Source organism: Podarcis filfolensis (assembly GCF_964270895.1).
Source record: "Podarcis filfolensis genome assembly, chromosome: 6".
Taxonomy (NCBI): domain Eukaryota; kingdom Metazoa; phylum Chordata; class Lepidosauria; order Squamata; family Lacertidae; genus Podarcis; species Podarcis filfolensis.
In genome coordinates this window covers 72308863-72332819 of record NC_139609.1, presented here as the reverse complement: position 1 = coordinate 72332819, position 23957 = coordinate 72308863, and the positions used below count along the sequence as shown (strand labels likewise).

The window sequence follows — 23957 nt, the reverse complement described above, 5'->3', positions numbered from 1 at the left end:
CAAACCACTGGAGTTAGATGCAGCTGTGGTGATGTTGAAAATGCTTAAGGTTCTTCTATGAAAGGAGATGTGTAGGAAGGGAGATAAGTAGCACAAGAGGTCCCTATTGAGCCAGAGACAAAACATCTGCAGGAGCAGCCTGGGTGTCGCATCAGCTGCAGGCCTCAGGTAAAGAAAGGAGCTATCCTGAAGAGGGTAAGCGCAGGCAAGGAAGCACACCTCATTCAGTGGACTATTTTCCCTTAAAGTTTGCTTACCTGGAAATAGTTGGGAGTTTGGGGGCACCTCAGCTTGCAGAAGAGGGGCTTGTAGAGGGTTAAAACAGATATTATCCCTGTAACTTTAACCTCTTGGCTTACTTCCCTCTCTTTATGTTGTTTGGACCGCTATGTCTTAGGTTGTATTCTGTTCACAGCTGTCTTCCCACTTCTTTCTAAGCCTTGAGAGATTGCCTTGAATCTATTCTCTGAGAGAATGAAGGCATAGCTGCCTTGATCCACTCTAGACTAGTTGGATAGAAAATTCTAGTCTAAGTCATGTATTTCCTGTAGTAAACAACTTTATTATTTTCTTGACCAGAAGCACATCTCTGTGTGTGATTTTAATGGGTGGGGTCTTCTCTCAAACAAGCCTGATGTTACTTTCTCTGTTTACTAAAGGACTTCAGTAGGTAATTGGACCAGTTATCCCAACAGAAGGTGAAAGCAAATGGACAGATAGGGTTTGTCTCATCAGACTTCAATACCAAAGACCATCAAATGGTGCAAGTACCTTTACTATATTTTTAGCCCGCATAAGCTCTCATTGCACAGTTGCTCCCTCCCATCTTTTATCCCTCCATCTTCCTGAGTCTAGTCTTGCTATCAATGGTGGTCATTAATCAGTGCAAACCAACAACTTGCACATTCAGGTGCTCCAGCATGCTGTGTAAGCAAAGTGGAAGGCACAATCAAACAATCTGAAGCAATTATCAGCATCTTGTTGCAGAGTAAGCGCAAAATGCCTCTCCTCAAGCTCCCACTGCTGTATTAGGAAACAACCTGTATTCTGCGACATAATTCCAGAGCTGCCATCTCTGATCAAGATCTTCACTTGAAATTATGCTATCTTTCCTATTTTCACCAATATCCAGATAAAATCTGTTCTGATAGGTTCTCCAGGTCTTGAGTCACATGGACCTAAGAAGCTATTGAAAAGTGATCTTTAGGTTGTGTGATAAAAGTAGCTGGTGGGTTTCCTGTTTTATTTCAAAGTGAAGTCTTTTGTTTATATCACCTTGTGCATGTTCTTTAAAAGTTAATTATTTTGTTTTTAACAATGGCTACAAAAAATGCTGTAGGTCACACCAAAGTCTTCATAACTCATTGCATGTTGATGCTTTCCCTTGCCACTGCAAAGTCTTCAAAGAAATGACCAGTGATACCTTGGTAAAAGTTCCAACCAGAAAGGACATATTGCCAATGGCTGTTTCCAGTGGTTTTACTCACCAGTTCTGGCAATAGAGCAGGAAGGGAGGCAGTTTTCTTTGATAGGACTTCCCAGTCCTGCACCCTCCTAAACCTACAATGGGGCCCTTTCCCCACAACCCTCTTGAACAGTTTTAGAGGGGATGTTGGGAGCTGCAGGGAAGAACATCACTGAGGTTTGCTTCCCTCCACATTCTGCTGATGGAAGTCTTACCACCAGCTGAGCAACACTGTTGGATACCTTCCCCTAGAGTTCAGTCACCTGCCCAAAGACAAGAACATTTATGCACTCATCAGTTGATGCAATGCATATCACAGTGTGGCACAGCAGAAAGCAGGTGCAGTGCAGAAAGACATCTGCAGATCAAATGCCTTCAGGTGAGTCAGCAAATTAAGCGAGCCACATGGTGGCAGAAAGGGATGTGTATGCAAGGCAACCACACCATCTCTTCACTGCATGCTGAACCATAGCGCATGTGACATTAACCCACACTTTCAAGGTTGCATGAGCAAAGGCTTTGGTGGAAACAGGCACAGAGTTGGCCTTGAAGCATTGCTCCATGGGGGGGGGGGTTGCATTGTGCTGGGATAATGAGATGTAGCCAAATAAATCTGCTATCACAAGGATTTCCACTTGCACAATTGAACTACCCCTCTCTCCCCTTGTGTGTTCCCTGGGCCATTCCCAGTTCTGCTCAGGAGGATTGAGGGACCCCTCAGAACAGATTTAGGGGGTCATGATGAGGAGGGAATAGCAGGAGAAGATCCTCTGTGCAACCAAAAGGCCTTGAGCTAGCAGATATATTCAGCTGGATACCACCCATTGTTTGTGATGAGGGTATGATCTGAAGATACATGAAACATGAATGTGGATGGAAAGAAGCTGCTCTGAGTGTGGTCAGTGCCTGGATCGGATACCACCTGGAAATCTTAGGTATATAAACCATGATGAAAGAAAGGCAGCAACTGAGCTGAGAGACCACTCAGCCATTGGCACAGAGCCAACTTCTGTTAGTTCTGGAATATTCAAGCTTTGGGGTTAACATGGACCTCTTTTATCAGAGGAAAGATGCAATACACTTTCACTCTTCTATCCCCCCCCCCAAATAAAATAGTCTACCCTCTCTGTTTGGTGTCGATAATGAAAGGCCACCAGGACATCTTTTGTAAAAAATACTTTATGCAAGACTTGCAGGTGATAAGGCAAGATTTCCTACAGGATTGATGGCTACAGTTCCCCTTTCTTGCTCTCACTTTTTTTGCGGAGGAGTATGTATGCACTGCTAATCAGCTCCTTTTCTTCTTGGTGCTTTCACTTGCTCCAAGTTGTGCCCTTGACATGCTGCCTTGTCAAGCCCTGCCTGGCTCTTTCCTTTGCTGCCTTTCCCCTTAGTTGACTTTACTCGCATTTGATCTCGGCCATCCTTGAATTATCTCTATAGGGGAGCTCTTCTCCCTCCTTCCGGGAAGAAGAAAGGGCTGCAGTTTGTGCTTTCCCATCCATCACAAACAATTCTCTTTTCATCTGCTTCTTTGCCTTCACCTTTCTAATCCAGCTGTCTCTTGCTTTACAAATTACTTACATAAACTGTGCAGGCTTTATTCCATTCACTGTCAGAGAGTGATAGCGGGTCTAAAGCTGCACACTCAAGCACGTGATGATTAAAAGCAAATAAAACCATGCCCAGGAGGTTTTCCCTGCTTTCTCCCCCTTTCTCTGTGCAGGAGCTGGCTCAGAAAGCAACCAGCTTTTTGCCTCTTCCTGAATGTGCAACAGAATCTTCTTATGGCTGCAACGTTATTCTCAGGAACTGTGACAGAGACTTGCAGTAACCCCTAGCCAGGCATGGGTGAATCTGTTAATTTTTATTTAACACAGTTTCTCATCCCACCCCCTTTCTGCAACATTAGTTTGTGATTTTTAAAAAATCCCCATGGAAATTTTGCATTTTGGTGCAAAATTCTCTCAATATTCACATCTTCATATGCCATTTTGCCTAATATACACATTTTTGCAAATCTGTTTTCTTTCCATAATTTAATGCCTTTTTGTATGCTATTTTCACCAATACGTGCATTTTATGCACATTATACCCTAGTGTATGTATTTTTGCACACGTTACTTGTCTATAGAACTGCACTGCAGTATTAGAAGAAGCGCAAATTTCAATGGACAGCTGTTTCAGAACTTATATTTTACTATTTTGCCTTTAAATGTGAACTGCATCTAATTTCTCCCCTCATCCCTCAACGTCCACTTCTGCAGAGGAGGACAAATTTGTCCAAGCCTAACTTGGAGGTGGCCAGATAACTTTAAGCAAATGGATACAGTGAGAACTTGTGGTGGGTATTTTGCACTAATGTCTCACCCACACTGAAATATACTCAGAGTCCTGTAGTGATTTTATGCTCTTTATTGCAGCTTGTAAAACAGTGATTGAATTGCCCCCCAATGTTGGGATTCGCAGGATGATCAGTAAGTCTGCAGGCTTCAACAGGCTGATGCAATACTCTGTGAAGTGCTGGGTCAGAGTGACTCAGCAGGAATGTGATTGGCTATCACCTGTTTTAAAAGGAAAGCCTGTTCAACAGTAATCGTGGTGGTGGTGCTGTGGTGTGGTGTGGAGTATTCGTTTGCCTTAAGGAGCAGGTACTCTGTATGGACTGTTTTTGTAAATACTTGTATATAGCTCACATTAAAAAGACTGCACTGAAAAGAAACCTGGGACTCTGAGCGTTTCGCTAAAAGCGCCGCGAGGAATTCGCGACACCCAAACCTCAGGCTTTTTATATACATTATTTACACAATGAGTCCTGTCTGACTGGCTGATTCTGCTTCCCTCCTGGAGCCTGATTGGTCTTTTCCTGCAGGCCAGTCAGTTGTTGCATTCTAGGCTCCTACTTGCCTATTGTTCTACGATCCGAGGTTAGTACATAACATACACCATACATTTAAAGCACTCTTATGCAGCAAAATTCATGACAGGTTATGTGCTCAGAATTTTTTTGCTGCACCGATGGGTTCGTGAGGCAGAGCAGAGTGCTGAGGAGGTCCGGCTATGCGATTCCAGAATGGTTTATTTTTGGTAATCCTGCAATGTTTATGTTTTTACTCTGCTAACTATATGTTGGAATCTGCTCTGGATCAATATGAGCAGAATTCATTACATATACCAGTCATGGTGTACCCCCAATGAATTAAGGGAACTGTTGTTTAAGGGTGGTGAGAGTTGCTAGAACACCCCACACGGTGCTACAATACCCAGGTTGCTCTAAGTGTATGGGGTGGGCGTGAAGTAAGACAGAAAACATGGGGAAGGGAGTTGTGAAGGGAAGAACTGTAACTCCATGGCAGATCACATTCATGGTTTGCAAAAGAGTGCTGGGTTCAAAGGTCTGCCAAAGATCTTGCAGACACCCTTGTCCAAAATCCTGGAGAGCTACTATCAGTCAGTGTAGTCAGTTGGTTTAAGCCAGCTTCCTATGCCTCCCTTGCCTTGATTATTTTATTTATTTGAACTATTTATATACTACTAAATGGCCAGGAATTTCTAAGCCATGTACATAATTCTTTTTTTAAAAGCACACAATGGCTAAAGTCAATAAAACTTTATCCCCCCAACATACAATGGCTAAAACCAAATACAATTAATCACAAAAACAGGATAGCTCCATTAAAACACCTGCTGAGGATGAAAAGTCTTTGTTAAGCTCCTAGAGTTCAACAGGAAGGAGAGCTGTCCAATCTCAGTTAAGAGGGCATTCCATAGAAGTTGGTCCACAACACTGAAGGATATGGGGGGGGGGGGGTAAACCCATCAAGAATTCTTCAATAGAACAGAAAAAAACCTGTGCTTGTAAATAGCCCACAACTATTTCAATTGATTTGACTGCAGACTTGATAGTTTTTCTGCAGAGTTGATGGCATCATTGCTCATGGTGTGCACATTCATCCCACTATTATCTTTTGCTCACAGGTTCCAGGTACTTTGCCAGTGCTTCAAAATCATCCTTGACCAGAGATTAGAGTGAAACAAAATAGATGTATTTACTCTATGGGCACTGATGCATCTATCTTGCTACATCCCTCTTTTAAAAAATGTATTGTGTATCTTCACATTTAGAGCAGAACTATACATTGCACGGAGATGAGTACTGCAAAAACGTAAGAAAAATGAGAAAAGGCAGATTTTGAGCGGAGAAAGGGGCAAGGGGGTAGTGCCTAATTCTTCTTCCATATCAGAGATCTGCTCTAAATTGCTTCCCCTATCTGCTTTTACCCTATGGAGCGCCAAACATATTGTTGCATGCTACCCCAAACTCTGAGCGGTGTGAGATTCCAGGGCTTCTAGGCGCTTACCCAGGGTTTGTGTTTCCTCTGGAATGAGAAGCAGCGGGGACTGTGGAGTTTGTATAATATATGGTTTATTTGCACATATATATAATCCAAGCTTACGATGGAGAAGCATTAATACCCCTAGAGGGTCTTCCTTCTCCCATATCCACAGCCTTGTATTTCAGGCACGGCTCTGTCTCCCAACCTGATTGGGAGCCTTGCTTCTACATTCTAGCTCACATAACTCAACTCTGACCTCTGTCTTTCTCCCTACCAGCAAGGGAGGGTAGCCCACCCATTTTCAGTCTGGCACAGAGCCACTTCCTTTGTTACCTTAATAGCCCTTACTTCCAGGAATTGAATCTGTGCTGGATCAAGGAATTTGAAGTGGGCTCAGGCACACAGCTTACCACCCCCAAACTCATAACACTAGGTTTGGAGAGCGAAATGTGTGTTTGGAATTCGGGGGGGGGGTGATGTTGGGACACGATTTGTAATGGACTGGTAGATGTGGAAAAGGGTTAAGCATCTCTACAACCACTTCTTTGCTCCTAATCTTTCTCCAAAAACTGCACATAGGTCTGCATGTAATTTGCAGTTAGTTTCTTATCTCCAGCAACTTTCAGAGCTGATTCTCTTGACAACTTTTTGAGACCTGTTTTCCATTTTTGGCATAGCCATTTCCTGAACATGCCACAAAGGATCCATGTGCCAATTTAACACATCAGTACAAACCCATAATCATGGGTGATGAAGCACTTAATCAACACCTGGGTTCCCAGTGGAGCACTCAGACAATTGCTTTGCTATCTGCCCAGTCTGACAGAAAGTCACCACAGATGGAATATAGGCTGAAAGGTGGTGGTGCATATTGGCCTTGAAAGTTATCAAACATGTAGCTAGAAGAATTGTGAACTGCTCAGCAGCACAGTCTTATTTCTTCCCTGTTTGTGGCATTTTATCTCAAGGCAGATTAAGTTCAGCAGTTTGCTTTCATTTCCATTTTCTTTAGGTACAGTGTGCCCTTTCTAATCTTGTTACTGGGTAAACTGGCCTTTAAATAGAAAAACTGCCCTTCATCCACATTGTGAGCTCTCTGGGTTTGTGGTGTGGGATGAGCCACACACCCTAACCCATTATTGTATCCTGAGATTACTGCTGCCATCTTTCAACACTGGTGGCCTGCTTAGTATCCCTTTTTACCCACCTTCAGTCATGTACACAAAATGGAAGGTGGCAAGGATTTGCTTTATGGGGTGCTAGGCCTGTTGGCAGACCAGCTCTGTGCTACGAAGATGAAGTTCGTAAAAAAAAACCTGAGAGACTATTTTGAGATAAATATGAATACCACTACCGAAAAAAGAGTGATCTGGGATGCAAGTAAAGCAGTTATGAGAGGGTTTTTGATACAACAAAATGCAATTAAGAAGAGAGCCCAAAATGAAAAAAAGGAAAAAAATTTGGAGAAAATAAAGGAAGGAGAAAAGAGACTGAGGGCAAAACCGAAATCACAGGAGATCCTGAGAGAGATAAAGTTATATCAAGTACAATTTATGAAATTGATGAATCAGGAAATAGAATGGAAGATTAAACAGATGAAACAAAAGACATTTGAATCAGCTAATAAGTGTGGGAAACTGCTGGCTTGGCAAATGAGAAAAAGACAAAAATTTAACACTATTACTAATTTGGTAGTGGAGGGAAAGAACATACAGAACCCTGTGGAGATTAGGAAGTGTTTCCAGAAGTATTTTAAACAGCTATATACACAGGAATTGACGAAAGAGTGAACGTAAAACTACAATATATTAAATCAAATTATTAAGATAAAAACAAGGTTGGAAGGATTTGCTGAAATAACAATTTGAATTAGGATACAAAAATGGGAGGTGTGAGGAGGTCAAGGAAATAAGTAAAGGAAGAAAGTTATGTAAAGGTTTAATCTGGTTTTTTTTTGTTTTTTTGTTTTTTTTTCTCTTTTTTTAAAATGATTGTACTTTTTCTGTCTTTTTTACTTTTTTTCTTTTTTCTCTTTGTAATCTTCAAAATTCTGAATAAATATTATCTAAAAAAAAAAAAAAGATGAAGTTTTCTAACCTGTGATTTTCATTTCTTCTCCAGACCGAAGAGTCTATTCAGCTGGCTCTTCTGTGGCCATCACCAACAAACCACAACCGTTTCCTCCTTTTATCCAACCAAGTCTCCACACAGCAAGCAGTTGTGTGTGCAGAACTGACGGGGTTCCTGTTACAAGCAGGATTGTTCCTGAAGAAAATCTGAATCCCTGGATGACCATTCTTATGGTGAGTACCATGCAACGGTGTGTGTTTTTTCATAGGGGTATATAACATTGTTCAACTTTTGTACTGGTACCATCATTATGATCTGGATAAATTGGATAATTACGTATTTAAGTAACTCTTAAGTAACATTTTTATTAGTCTAAAAATATATATATTAGATGAGTGTACACAAAGGCGGAAAATGTTCTTTCTCCTTAATACACCCTAGAAACAGGAATAACAGAAGGAAAAATAGTTATCTGGAATTGAATTTTTGTGGTTTGATTTGAGAAGTTAGGATGGTCGCTATGATGATCTCTGATTCAATGAGCTATTATAATTACACAAATGAGGGCATTTGTCTGTTCTGTATTCCATGGTTGACTTGTTTCCACTTAGAGCAATGTGAAGCAAGGTTTTCTATGAAGAAGTGGCAAAACCTTCTGTCTTTTGTTTCTGTTTAATATTGCATTCTGGTGAATCCAGATGGTAATAACCCATTGCAGAGGAAACCTCTGACCATAATGAGGGAAGGCTTAGGCTGCGTATGCCATATGGAAGTACGTGGCAGGTGTATGAGTGGGTGGGTGGGTGGATGTGGGTGTGGGTGAGTGAGTGAGTGAGTGAGTGAGTGAGTGAGTGAGAGACCATGCACACACACACACACACACACACACACATGCACACAGAGGTGGTGTGAGTGGCAGAACCCCACCATGCCATTTGCTGTTGGACATACAATGTGCTTCTTTGGTGCTCAGGTACTGACCAGACCTAGATCTGCTTAGCTATGGGAAGGCAGTGGCCTCATGTGCCTCCAGACCACACACATGTTGATGCTGTATAGAAGAGCCCATAAACACAGGGAGGTCAGTGGTGGTGCCTACTGCTGTATATTCATTCCTGCCTCCCAATGCATTCAATATCTTTTGTTTGGCCCACATGGGCAGGGCTAGTAAGTCTGGTGTTAGTGTGAGCTTCAGGTCCCTTCTAGTGGAACTGGAAAAACTGCATTCACATGGCACAAAATAATGGTTGGGATCACTGGATTTGCAATACTGCTAATAGCTGGGTACTCCTAGGTCATGTCTACATTGAAATATAAACTTGGCAGATAGCCCTGAGGATGGAGGTTGCTTCCTGTTTTGTTGATCGCATCCTGGCTGTTCGAAGTTTGAAGGGAAGTTAGACAATTCTGTTTATTGTGCACTCATCCTGGCCTATTTGCAGGGAGGTTAGCTGACATTGCATCTAGAAAGTGCTGTCCCACACTTTTGGAGGGAAGGGAGTGGGAGATAGTAGCACAAGTAAATCAACTCTGCTTGCCCAAGCTGAAGTGTTTTGCTGTTTTGTTTTACTTCTTTACTTGTTTTTATTCTGTATTTTATTCTGTAAACTGCCCTAAGATCTTATGACAAAGGGTGATATATAAATCTAAATCTAAATAATAATAATAATAATAATAATAATAATAATAATAATAATAATAATTTGCTGGTAAGTAATTGAGTCCCACCTGAAAACAGTGACAGCCCAGAAGCGTTTCAAATCCGAAGTGGGAACCTTGCTTTGATTTGTTGACAGATGGCATGATGGAAGCCTCTATGCACCTGTAATGAGTGCAGGGCACTAAGTATTCTCAATGTTACAGAAAAGCTGCCCATTTTGAAAGTTCTTGTCTCATTACCCTCAGATCAATAGAGCAATTCTGTATAGAGCAAAGTTTCAAGAAGCACACATGAAATCTCAATAACAAAATATAATGTCTCGAAGATTCTGAGAGCCATACAGAGGTCTCTTGTCATTTTATGGATCAATAGACCCATAAGATAAGGAGCTGGAATGTTGGTGAGCATGGTTCAGCCACACTCCTTAAAGGCTGATGAAAGGAGAAGAAAAGAGTATTAAAGAAGCAAGCTTCTAGAAAGAGGGGAAATGGCTGTATCAGAATTCCTCCTTGACTGCCTGTTATAGTGATATGCTCAATTGCTTTTTGGTGAGACTCTTTTAAATTGATATCCCTTGCAGCACAGAGTCTTTTTCGAAAGCTGTAACATCCAGTAATATTTCCCCCCCATGCTATCACTTCGGGGTGCAGCAGCTTTTCTTTGTTTTTATCACTTTCATTGCCTGGAAATCTGATGCTGTAGATACAAAAAAAAATTTTTTTTAAGAAACATGTGTTTTCAGGAAACATGTTACTAGTATTCAGAAGCAGGTTTCCTTCCTTGCTTTCTTTGTAAAATTCCTCTCTAGCAGTGGCAGGTGGTGCTCATTGGATCAGTAGGGTGGGAGGCCAACAGTAGGTGGAGCCAGCTTCCTCTCTACTGAGTTCTGCTTTGAATCTGTCACTAATGAGGAGGAAGCTGAGAGCCAGTGCCCTCCCTCTAAATTGTTGATAAGGATGGAGGTAGATAAATGGGACCCAGCTTAGGGTAGACTGAGCTTGATGGAGCGGTGCCCCATTCTCCCTAATGGATCAGCCTCCATCAACTTCCAGAGTTAAAAGTATGAGAGAGATTTACTTAACCAGAGTGATGATAGGAATAGGGGGCACAATCCATTGTATAAGCCCTCTTTTTTTCTGCAGCTCCTGTTTCATTTTTTTGTAGGGCTAAATGTAAGAATGTTTAAGTCCCACCCTTGAGAGTCATCTCATAGGCTCTCCTTCATGTAAAATCCCTTTTCCGTGCTCATATGTTGTTGTTTAGTCGTTTAGTCGTGTCCGACTCTTTGTGACCCCATGGACCAGAGCACGCCAGGCACTTCTGTCTTCCGCTGCCTCCCACAGTTTAGTCAAACTCATGCTGGTAGCTTCGAGAACACTATCCAACCATCTCGTCCTCTGTCGTCCCCTTCTCCTTGTGCCCTCCATCTTTCCCAGCATCAGGGTCTTTTCCAGGGAGTCTTCTCTTCTCATGAGGTGGACAAAATATTGAAGCCTCAGCTTCAGGATCTGTCCTTCCAGTGAGCACTCAGGGCTGATTTCCTTCAGAATGGATAGGTTTGTTCTTCTTGCAGTCCATGGGACTCTCAAGAGTCTCCTCCAGCACCAGAATTCAAAAGCATCAATTCTTTGGCGATCAGTCTTTTTTTATGGTCCCGCTCTCACTACTGGGGAAACCACAGCTTTAACTATACGGACCTTTAGTTTCCTCTTTTAAACACCTTCAGAAGGGGCGGGGGGAGACTCCATCCATGTTTGGTGCTTTTGTTTCATTGTCTAAACTTTCTTGCAGCTTGGAGGACTTCCCTCCAATCCTAAATCTGTTCTCCAAAAACTGATTACTCAGCTTCTTAAGCATCTTTGAATGGCACTGACAAAAGTTCCTTTTCCTTTTCCCGTCCACCTCCAGGAGATTTAACATTTGCTGGCATGCCTTTGCCCATTTGTCTAGTCTTGCCATGCTTTCAACCTTGCACGGTACATTATTCATTTCAAACCCTTTATCGTTGCTCATGTTCTCTTTAACCTTGCCTTGCCTTGCCACAAAAAAGAAAGTGGTGATAAAAAAAAAACTTTTGATGCTGATTGGTTTATATTTATTTCCTTTATTAGCCCTCACCCTGGGGGAACCTAAATCCCCTGTAATGCATACATCTTTTGGGCTTGGTTATTTAACTTAATATGCTGTATTATTTTCTGTCTTATACATGTCATGCCTGAATTTTGCTTTTTACCTGATGATGAATACCCATTACAGTGGTACCTCAGGTTACATACGCTTCAGGTTACATACGCTTCAGGTTACAGACTCCGCTAACCCAGAAATAGTGCTTCAGGATGAGAACAGAAATTGTGCTCCGGTGGCGCGGTGGCAGCAGAAGGCCCCATTAGCTAAAGTGGTGCTTCAGGTTAAGAACAGTTTCAGGTTAAGAACGGACCTCTGGAACGAATTAAGTACTTAACCCGAGGTACCACTGTATCTGTTGTTTGTATTGATTTATGCTGTTGCTAATAAAAATATATATTATAAAAATCCCTGCATGCAGTACTAGAATTGAGTCCTACGGCACCTTAAAGACAAACAAAATGTTTTCAGATATAGTTTCTTGAACTAGAATGCGATCTAACAGATAGTTGCATAAAGTAGATGTGTGTGCACGCACACACAGAAACACATATACATATGTTCATGCTAGCACACAAAAGCTAGAGCTGCAATCCAAGCAAATGTCCAATATGTCTTGCATTCCCCAGAAAGTGCTGAGGTACGTGCTTCTTGAACAGCAACCCCCCCGCCCCGGCACTCTGATATTGTTTCCATTGGCCATTTGTAAGCTACTCTGGGATACTTTTCCACTTGAAGAGTAGGCTAAGCTGCTTTGGCTAGACTGCCCCCTCTCCCACTACATTTGTGATATCACTGGGCAAGAACATCATGGGGTGAAAGGTCAGCACAAATGTTGTGTGCATGTAGAGTTCATTAGCAAAGAAGGCTACTAAGTCTGATGCACACCTATCTTCACTGTTGGCAGCAGCAAGCTTCAGAATATGTTGCTGGAAACCCCAGGAGAAGAGGCTGCTGTTGCACTTAGGTCCTGTTTGTGAGATTCCCATAGGCTTCTGGATGGCCACTGTGAAAAGAGGCTGCTGGACTAGATAGACCTTTGGCCTTATGCTGCAGGGCTTCATCTTAAACTGTATTCTAAGGAGTAAAAATGTCTCTCTTTTTTCATCTTTTGGGGTACTGGGGGAATATCATCGCAGGGGAAATTTACTAGAGTTCTTTAAAACCTTTTTGAGCTGGTGGCTGCACTTTTAAATTTCCTAGATGGAAATGGAATGGCAGCCATCACAAAAAAGTGGTGGCGAACATTTCTGCTTCCTCTCTCCCTCTCTCACGTACACACATATCCCCTGAGACTAGAACAGTCTGAAAAAATAAAAAATTGCAGCTGCAAGCCTGACAAAGCTATAAAGAACCCCTCTAAGTTTTTCAGGCACACTTAAACATTACCCCACTTCCTCCACATACAATTCAAAAATCCCGCCAGCTTGTCAGCTCCTTGGGCACATGTAAAGTAATTCTTTGGCTTCTGATAAATAAATTTGTCCAGTTTTTAAAGTGCTGGAGTACTCCATTGGGTTTGCTCCAAGAGATATTAACACAGCTACCCTTTTGAAATATATTCAATTCACGTTGAGTAGAGGGGGGCTGTTAATACAGAGTAGGAATTTCTTCCTTGAGTAAGGAATAACAAAATTAATTTCTTTAAAACTATTTAAATTAATGGAAAATAACAGTTATGTTCCTTTCATTCACCATCTATTTTTCAGAACCATTTATTGTTATTTTAACTACAGTGGTACCTCAGGTTACATATGCTTAAGGTTACAGACTCCACTAACCTAGAAATAGTACCTCGGGTTAAGAACTTTGCTTCAGGATGAGAACAGAAATTGTGCTCCGGCGGTGCGGTGGCAGCGGGAGGCCCCATTAACTAAAGTGGTGCTTCAGGTTAAGAACAGTTTCAGGTTAAGAACGGACCTCCGGAACGAATTAAGCACTTAACCCGAGGTACCACTGAATAACAAAGGCAAAGAAAACCTTGTGAATCAGCAAAACAAGGGGATTCTCGGATCACCTTGTGATTCATGTGAGCTGTATTGCAGTATTAAAAATACTATGAGTTTTACAGCTGTGGAGGAAACACAACATGAAATGAATGATATCTGGGCATGTACACTCGGCATAGAAGATAGTTTTTCATTTTTATGATGAGTTGTTTAGAAGATGGACATTCATCACAGTCAAGGGCGGGACTAGGAACAAAAGAGAGTGAAATAAGAGTATGTCATGGAAACAAAATATGGAGAATCAAGTGTCTGATTTGTCGCCTGGATTATTCTATCCAGCATGTTGCATTCGGCTCCTTTGCTTCTTCTGCATGCCATTATAGATGGGAACAAAATATGTAGGTGTTGTATCACACATCCTCCTCTGTGCCTGATTCATAGAATAAATGTGGGTCTGTCACAGCTCATAGCTGCAGTCTCTGTCTCTTAAGTGCAAGAAATATAGGGATTTGTTGCATTCTGTCTGAGAGGTTGTCTGAGAGGTTTTCATTGTATTGATCAAGGGTACAAAATGTCAGGAGAGCTATCTAAGGTAATGGCCATTGCCACATCTTGTGGTGTTGAATAATATAAGTTAACTCTGTCTTGAATGAAAGACAACTTCGTTTTCTTCTGTCTTGAATTATGCAGATGGTGGATTTATAGACGTTAGTATTTGCATAATCTTCTGTCATGCTCTTCCCCCTTCAGAAGGACCTACTGGAAAAGTGGGCACTGCCTATGAAGCATTAGTCCAGGCATAGGCAAATTCTGCCCTCCAGTTGTTTGGGGACTACAACTCCCATGATCCTTAGCTAACAGGACCAGTGGTCAGGGATGATGGGAATTATAGTCCCAAAAATATCTGAAGGGCCAAGTTTGCCTATGCCTGCATTAGTCCAACTTCTAACCCAAAGATACTGTGAGGGGCTGCTACAATCCTGTCCCAGGTATGACATATGAGATGTAATATAAACTTGCAGTACAGAAACAGATAACTTGCTCAACACGCATCACCCCAACTGACACTATATCATGCACCAGAGCAAATTTGCAATTGGTGTTTCTGACAATCAACAAGTTGGGAATTGACACATGTCCCTTCTTATAAGTGGTATGCTTCATCCTGTTGCCGGCAGCCAAGAGTCCTAAGATTATTGTCCCTAATCAACGGGGAAATTGCAAGTCAGTACCTCTTTAATTAAATAGCACTGTTCATAAAATGAACCAAGTAAGGCCCATTCTCATGATCCTCTCTACTTGTGGCAGCTAGGGTTTTTGAGTCAATATTTCTTGACTCAAGTTCTGGGCCACAAACTACATGTGTGGGAAGAGGCCGTTGTGTGAATGTCACTGGGGCCTGCAGAAATCAGTGAGTTTGGGATGTTCCGCATACTGCTGGGCTGATTCACCAAGAAGCTGCTCTACAGCAGGATACAAGAAGCCAATGTGTCTTGAGTTCTGCATGCATTGTTTGCATGAGTGAGACATTCTAAATCAGGGGTCAGCAAAGTTACTGTGCCTCAGGCCAGTGTCTCCAGTGCAGGCCGGAGGGCGGGGGAGCGCGTGCCCATACGCGTGCAGACACGCTCTTTCCGGCGCACTTCTGGGTCGGAGGAGCACCGGAAATAGCTTGTGCGCATGTGCACAGGCCTCCTCCGACCTGGATGTGCACCGGAAATGACGCTTGCGCATGCGCAAATAACGCTAGTGCATGTGCACAAGCTATTTCTGGTACTCCTCTGACCCGGAAGTGGGCAGCTGCACAGCACAGTGCCGGTAAGAGCGGGCAATGGCAGTGGGCAGCGGGGGTCACAGCGGGCTGGGTAAACAAGTCCCTCGGGCCTTATCTGGCCCGCGGGCCTTAGTTTGGGGACCCCTGTCCTAAATGAATGGCTGCCATAGCTGGAAGTTGGTATAGAATTGATTTGAAACCACTGCTGCCACACACAAAAATGGTTTTCTATGTATGAGAGAAAGAGAGAGGGCAAGACCAGATACCATGCCTGTTACTGGGACCAGCCACTCCTCAAACTGCTAGATGCTAGCTTTTGTGCTGAGCATACCTTCTGCAGATGTGCCTGACTCCTGAGTGTTTATTTCCCAAACGCAACAGAGTTCTGCTTATGTATTCAGGCACATTTTACACCTTGAACCCTCTCAAGGCCATTTCTCACATTGCAAAGTGGGAAAACCTAAGTTTATAATGAGTACACTCAACAGCAAGCTACAACGAGCCGCATTTCCCTGACACGTTACCATATGATCTGCATATTTGCAAACACTAGCCTTTCAACATTGATTTATCTGTCTGTTTGCATGCTTGGAACACTTGAGCCAGAAGTCACATTCTCTGTCTCTCTTCGTTCCCTGACTCCAGTGCTTCCTTTGCATTTTTACCCTTCCTAATATTAAATAACTGTTAATCCTCAGCCCAGACCCAAGAGAGATTTTTCTCCTCATCCACTCCAATCATAGTCTGCCTGGATGAAAGGAGATTCTCCGAGGGTTTGATTTTTTGGGGGAAAAATTCTCTGGTGCATGAAGAATATAATTATCAGGCACCCTAAATAACAGTTGGGATTTTTAATAGACCTTGTTAACAATGTTAAGCACCTGCAACTAATACGCATGCCTGTTTGTGTGTATTTTGAAGCTGATGCAAAGAGACCAAACTGAATATAGCTCTGTGTACCACTATAAATATAGCATTTCGAAAGTAGCAAGTGCTTGCAACTTATGTAAGACCCATTTAAAATAACTCTGCATGTAAATGAATTACGTTTCTGTACAGATAAAATTTAGAAAGTATTGTTCTTCCTTTTTGCTTTTAATAGTCACACATAACACCGCCTCTCTCTTTCTTCACTTGTTGGGATGTGTGTTTTGCTTAAAAGAAAATCAAAAGGGCTGATTGGAAATTGCTAAATACGCTAGAGGTGCCACATGCCATCTTGTTTCATGCTCTGAATGAAATTGCTCCTCATTTTCAAGGCTAGGGTTTTGATAGGTGTTGCTGTAGCTCTTGATTGCAATTATCATTGTAATGGTTCCTTGATTAGTACTGGGGTGTTCCCCAGGAAGAAGGAACCTCATTCCTCAAACCGTTTCTCCTTCCTAGGGACCTCAGATGCCTTTTAAAATAATTACACGTGTATATTTTCCTCTTAATTACAATTGCTTGATGCGTTTTTCTGTGTTCTCTCTTTCTCTCTCCCTCTCTCTCTCCCTCTCCCTCTCTCTTACGGTTTCTCTATTATTATTTAGGTGGCACATTTTTTTGTTCTAAGCACTTAATTATCCTCCCGAGATGCATTTCATTTATTCATTAACGCAGATCCTGGAGCCGTTGGTTTGCTTTATTTCTCCATGCTTTCGCATTAAAAAATAATATCAAAACTAATGATCCCAACCTGTTAAGATCTGCCAACCTGCTCCTCCTGAGTTGTAGCTTCTGTTATTGTTTGTCCGCTTGGCTGCTCTGGTGCCACACGGAAAAAAGGTTGCAGGGTATTGTTAGGGTTCATTTGTTTGGCAGACAGAAGCTCCTTGAAAATTGGAAGGTAAACCGTGTCACTGGTTTGAGCCAAGTGTGTGCGCTGCTGACTTGAGAACAGAAAGCCACGTGGAATCCTCAAGGCAGGTGCCAAGTGCTCTGGCACAAGGCTTGCAGAATCCTGCTGTTTCTCGTGGATGGAGCTGGCAAATCCCATTCTGTCCCACCTTCATCCTGTTCGAGGAAGGGCAGCTGTGCCACATGCCTGAACGACAGCAGGTAGCCCACAAAAAGCAGGGAGAGCAGTCCTCATGCTGCCTTGTCACCTTATGTTCCATTGTGTGACTCAACTGGCAACTGAGAGTGGGAGAGCCAGAGAGGAGGAAGAGGAGGAGGGAAATGGGCAGGGGAAAAGTCAGGAATTAGGCAAATTCAGGCCTGGATTGGAATTTCTCTGGATTCATCATTCTGCATTTATCTCTCCCCTGTTCCCAACCCCAGCTGCAGTCAGGAGAATCAAGTGATAATACTTCTCTGTGGATTGGTGAATATTGGGCAAAGTTGCATACAAGCATGTATGCGAAGACAAATTTCCACTAAGATGCTAATGAATTTTCATGTGGACTTCTTCTTCTTTTTAAGTGGAGAACTGAACTTGAGGAAATAGGAAAAAATTAGAAACAGAGAGGAACTAAAATTCCTAACTTGGGCTCACCTTGGGCACAAGGTGTTGATACATGGGACATGGTGTGTCCAGCATACATCCAGATAGTCCTTTGGCATCTTGCAACAATCCAGGAAGGTGGAACGGAAACGTGTGAGTGGGGAGATATTCCCATCCACTCTTCGTAGAAAGAACCGCCGGGGGAGGGGAGGACTTCTTGCCTGTATGAGCATGGAGAATGTTTGAAATGTGTTGGATAGGTTGCTATATAATGGGGAATTATGGAATTGTAGAGTTGGAAAAGACACTGAGAGTAATATTGTGGCGTTCATACAGAGCCCCCGGCCATTTCACGGACTATTGACCTGTACACCACTGCTTTATTCTTCTGCTGCCACCAACCAGGCTTCTTCTGGTGAAATACTGAGTCTCAGTCAGGTTGTAAAGTCAACAACAAAGATTAAAGTTTATTGAAGAACAAACAAGTTTTAAATATGTTCAGAATGGTTTCTCAAATGCGCGCCCTTAACTAGATGTGGTACTATCTCACACTGTCACACTCTTCTCTCTCAGTTCTATCCCTGTGTCTCTCTCTAACTGTCACAACCACTATGTTCGACTTTTTCTGCCTTTGTCTGACCTTCACTCCTCTAACTCCCAATGGTAAACCCCTGGGCTGAGCCAGTGTGGTGTAGTGGTTCAGAGCGGTAGACTCGTAATCTGGTGAACCAGGTTCGCTTCCCTGCTCCTCCACATGCAGCTGCTGGGTGACCTTGGGCTAGTCACACTTATTTGAAGTCTCTCAGCCTCACTCACTTCACAGAGTGTTTGTTGTGGGGGAGGAAGGGAAAGGAGAATGTTAGCTGCTTTGAGACTCCTTAGGGTAGTGGTAAAGCGGGATATCAAATACAAACTCTTCTTCCTCTTCTTCTTCTTCTTCTTCTTCTTCTTCTTCTTCTTCTTCAAAACCAAGTAGGCTCCGCCTCTGAGCTTTCTCATTGGTCAACCTACATTAACCATTTCCATCCCCCGTGTACAAACATAATCACAAGTAATGGGCAAACGCCACATCTATATTCCAACTCCCTGCAATGCGGAAATATGCAACTGTCCCATACGGGGATTGAACCCGCAGCCTTGGTGTTATCAACTCCATGTTCTAACCAACTGAGCTAGGACATTGTTTCCAATACACTATGTTTATTTTTTAAAGCAGCCTTCCCCAGCCTTGCACCTGCAGATGTTGTTTGTGTACTGTCCCCACCCACCATGGCCAGTGGTCAGGGAAGATGGGGCTCTGGGGCTGAGGAAGTTTTAGAAACAGGCATTTTATTCTACAGCCCTTCTCCACAATCATAGATGCCAACTCCTTGGGGCCCTGGGGGCCCAAGCACCCACAAAATTCCCCATGAAGGGGCCAGGCACCCACAAAATTTCAGTGCTAGGGCCATGCATGCTGCATGGCACCCACGGGCACCCATGGTCACGGGGCCAAGTTGGCACTCCTGTCCACAATGGTCATTTGTTAATTTCCAAGCAACCTCTCATAGGATCCAGGTGAAGGCCCCATCTAACACCAGCGCTGCACCATTTTGGCTCCTTTGCTGCAGCTCACATTTCCCAGCAATGCCTGGTATACATCTCTTCTATCCCTCCTCCCTTTTCCAGAGCTCACAAATATCATCCCTTGATCTGTGACAGAAATCAAAGCAAATGCTTGCAGCAGCTTTTAAAGTTGATTATTCAGCAAGAATAAATGGAAAGGATTGGGAGCCCTGGGCAAGCATTTAGATCAGTTTGGGAGTGAATTATCTACCGAATCCCCGGGAGGCGTTTACATTTATCAGAGACTTGAGGGTGCCTTTCCCTGCCACGTTGTATTTCTTCCCCTCCCTCTTTCTCCCTGTGGCACTCCTGCTACAGAATCAGAAATTCTGCCATTTACCTCTGCACCAATAGCTTCCATGTCTTTTTAGTCTGTTTCTTTGCTGCAAGATGGGGGCGGAGGATGCCAGCTAGCATGCCCTGTCACCTGAAGCAGCTCAATTCAGCCCCTATGGATGGAGAGGTCTGACACTGAGCGTCCTTCATCTCAAACTAAATCATCATTCTGGAAAAGTGCAGGCAGCTAAGTACATGTCAAGGCAGTTAAATGGTGGTGAGAATTCCATTCAGTAATGGGAGGGTTGAAGTCTGCTATTGAAATGTCTCACTGAGTAGGCTTATGCCAGGAATTGGAAATGTGTGGTCCTCCAGCTGTTGTTGGACTGCAGCATCCATCGTCCCTGAGTTGGTGAACTCTCCAGCCAGCATGGCCAATGCTTAGGGTTGAAAGGGGATCCAAGGCTGGGCAGTGTTGGCAGAGTAGCTAAATTGCCGTTAGGAAACCAAATCATGTGCAGTACTGACTCTTTTCATGAAATTAAAACTTGTTAAAATATTCAAAAGCTTTTACTTGCAGAACATATAGCCAAAGAAGAATATATGCAAAGTATTTGCATTCAGGTGCTTATCCAAGCATAGGCTTAGTTTTTCTTAGTTGAAGATTTCTGCTTCTTCCTTAAACATTCAAACGAACTGTGTCTTTCTCTCTTTCCAGTGCTTGCACTCTGCCTTCTGTACATTTCCCAGCTAGACCATGCAGTTCCTTCTGAGGGGCTTCCACTTTCTCCTTCCAGCAGACTTCTCCTTATTGCTTCTTTGGGAGAACATCAGCTTCTGTACTACTTTCTGTCACATACATTCACACAGAAACATCAGCACTCTTCTATTGTGCTTAGAGAGAGCATTATCTAACACCGTCTCTTCTTCAGTGTTCATGGAGATGCAGCCATTACAATCAAGTCACTCACACACAAAGCAAAATTGAGAATGTAATAAGATACCTCCCATGTGACCAGAGTTAACCAATCACACAAGAGTTACTGGGGAACATTCCAGAATTAAACACACAGTAATACATTTAAGCATTTCCAATTTTAGTAAATTAAATCACTCTGCTTAACAGGCAGGGCTGATGAGAGTTGCAGTCCAACAATATTTGGATGGTCACATTATCTCTGGCCTATACCCAGAGCTCCTTGAAACACTCCAAGAGCACGCAGTTGACTCTCCTGACACAAACTTATTCTTACTTTGTCCCATATACTAAATAATGGAACATTCAGCATATTGAACAAAGCAGGTGCTCCTTTCACATTTCACTCTCACTTTTTCGGTTAGGGACCCTACTCTGTAGCATACTGAGCAAAGTGGTTAATCCATCCTTGCAATAGATCTCTTGTGCATGTGTGTGTGTGTGTGTGTGTGTGTGAATTGAATGTCTGCCCAAGGAATTGTCACAAAAAGGAGATCCCGCTGGGGAAATTGTTTCTGTGGTTTCATAATGGTGCTTCTGTCTCTCAGTGTCAATTGATTTTGGGGAGGGGGGCATGACTTGAATTAATTGAATGGATAAGGGTGGCTGGCAAGTATGAAGCAAAAGAAATCTCTGCCCATCTCATCACTTTTGTTGCAGACCCTGCCTCTGTAGCATGCTGCGTTCAGGGACAGTCACTGATAATTGCATGAGTTCAGCCATATTAGTTTGGAGATAAATAAAAGTGAGACTTGTCTTGAATGGGATAGGAGTTAAAAGAAACAGGAGACACAAACGATGACATGTCTTTCCAGTAGAGTCAGAAAGATGCCTTGGAGGAATGAATCGCCAACGATTTATAAGGCTTTTGTAAGTAAATGGACTGAATCATGCTGATTCAAGTCCCAAAATAACTTGAAAAGATACAACTGAGAATTCTACCAAAAACACTAATGGGGTTCTTTTCATTTCTCTAAGGCAGGGTGTTTTGTTGTTTGTTTTGTTTTGTTTTGTTTTGTTTTGTTTTGTTTTGTTTTGTTTTGTTTTGTTAAGGTTTTTGTCTTTGAGTTTATATGGCTAGATTTTAAAATGATAGCAAACTTGGGTTTGTTTGTTTTTTTAAAAAAACAACAACCCAAAGGCTTAGCACCCAAAATGGGAGCTCTACATTTGGCAGTGCTGAGCACCCAGCAGTTCCCATTGTATGGCAATAACATATGAGTATGCCGAGTGTGAACTGAATGCCTAAAAATACAGCTTTTCTTAAGACTGGCCAATAGCCATTCATCCTGTTTTGGCCCTTCTTCCACCAGCAAAACTACTTCACCAGAAGAGTCTTCCATTCCAGGTGTACTGGTGAAAAATGAGTCCATCCAGTATAAGATGATTTCTGTGAGCTGCCATTGCTCTCTATTGACAAAAGGTGAAAGGAGGTCGTATTTAAAACTAACTGATCCTCTTAAGCAGGTATCTCCGTAATTGTGGTAGCAATAGTAGTGGAGTCTGGACCATAGTTGCTTAATCCTGCACATGAACTGCCTTCTTAATATGCAAAACAGTTTGGGGTTTGTGGGTAGGATCTGGATTTGAGCCTTGGATTACCAGTTGGCTCTTCATGCTGTACATAATGCCTACTTACAAGCAAGTTCTGTTCAACAGAGGTCCCCACAATATTAATTAAAAGTTTACTGTTTGCAGCTCCCTTCATTTTATTGCTTCCTGTTCAATATGGCTGATGAGTGGTGAATTGCGCCTTATTTATTCAGCTTCTGTTCTCCACAAGAGGCTTTAATTACTGATTTACTTGCATTTTCCCTTTTCTTATGCAGTGCAATAGCACTGTTTTGCTATAAAAGAAGGAAGGAAGGCAATGCCAGGAAACTAGTTTCCTTGTAGCAAACAGAAGCTAAATAATTAAAGGGGAATTTATCACTAATTCCCCAGCCAGTACATAACAGAAAGCAATAAAATGGGCAGAACCTGCAAACAGGAAACATTTAATGGTAACAGTAGCCCTTAAAGTCTGAATAGCTGTTTGCCAGTCCACATTGAGCTGGTTATACAATTGACTTTTACTGCAAAACAAAAAAACCAAAAACCAAAAACCTACAAATCAGGTTTTTATTAAAAAAATACAGGGGGTGTACAACACAGGGAGAACAACACAGAAAGCAAAGGAATGCAGCAATATTATTTATATATTTTTATGTCTTCAGTATTATTTATATTTGTTTGTATCTAAAAATCTCCATATGCATTAATAACAGCCTCTGAATCAGGCATAGCCAACTTCTACCATTGGCCATGCTTGCTGTGGCAGATGGGATCTGTAGTTTGAAACAACTCGAGGACACTATCTTGGCTACCCTTATCTCTAAACTGTGGGCTAGCCTACTTCAAGCTCTGTACTTAACCTTTCAGCCTGAATTGAATGCTTGACCACAGTTTCAGAGGCCTGATCTTCTAATTACATTCCAGTGTCCCCCCCACACACCTTGAAATTCAATTCACCTGTATCCACTAGAGCCATTTCACACGCTATTCAAGGGCAAACCTGGATATGACAGGGGTACGCTTAAATAGGTAACTTCAGCCAATTGTGATTCTTTGATGACTGTACTTCTGTTATGGATATTTGAAAACTTATGTTTGTTCCATTCACATTTTGGTTTCCGGTGTACGCTTTATATTTTTAGGGGAGCATCTAAAATATTTAACATGTGTATTTTCCCCAATTCCAACCTATGACCTGGGGTTGTCAAGCCTTATTTGCACTTAAGCTAACTTGGGGACGTCTTTTTCAATATATTGCATTCACTGTGTGATGGCAGGTGGAAGAAAAGAATGTCGCCTCATAGGAATGGGGAAACCTGCAGTGCAATAAAAGTTTACACAACTGTATGCTAAGTCTGAACTCTTGGGCGAAAAACCCCCTCTGTTTTATTTCAATCCTCTCAGCAATTTTGTTAGGACTGAGCACATAACTCCTTTACTTATTTAGGAAACAATGTTATTGATCATGTCTGTAGCACAGATAAAGTACGCTAAGTTCTTTGAACTTTTAATTACATTCATTCTCATAGCAACCCTGCGAGGCAAGTTATTAATGCTTCCTCCTTTCTAGTGATTGGGGATTAAAGCTGAGACACATAGCAACTTGCTCAAGGCTACTCTGTATGCAGCATGTACTTGAATTTAGGATGTGTCCACACCAGAGTAAAATGTGGACCGCAATTGCCTGCCTCCCCATTAACATAAGTCTGGGCCACATGATGTCCTTATCACCACAGTGTCAT

The 23957-nt window shown here is 42.4% G+C and overlaps 1 protein-coding gene across 3 annotated transcripts in view; it reads left to right on the top strand.

The window, feature by feature from the left end:
- The window catches only part of DLGAP4 (DLG associated protein 4), a 334263-nt gene that overhangs the window by 65304 nt on the left and 245002 nt on the right, over nt 1–23957 (top strand). For 2 of the 3 annotated variants that reach the window (XM_083618458.1, XM_083618469.1), the window contains exon 2: nt 7924–8105. The gene's annotated coding sequence lies outside the window, so the exon portion shown is untranslated. The remainder of the gene's footprint in view (nt 1–7923; nt 8106–23957) is intronic. The other variant, XM_083618468.1, reaches the window with a different exon arrangement.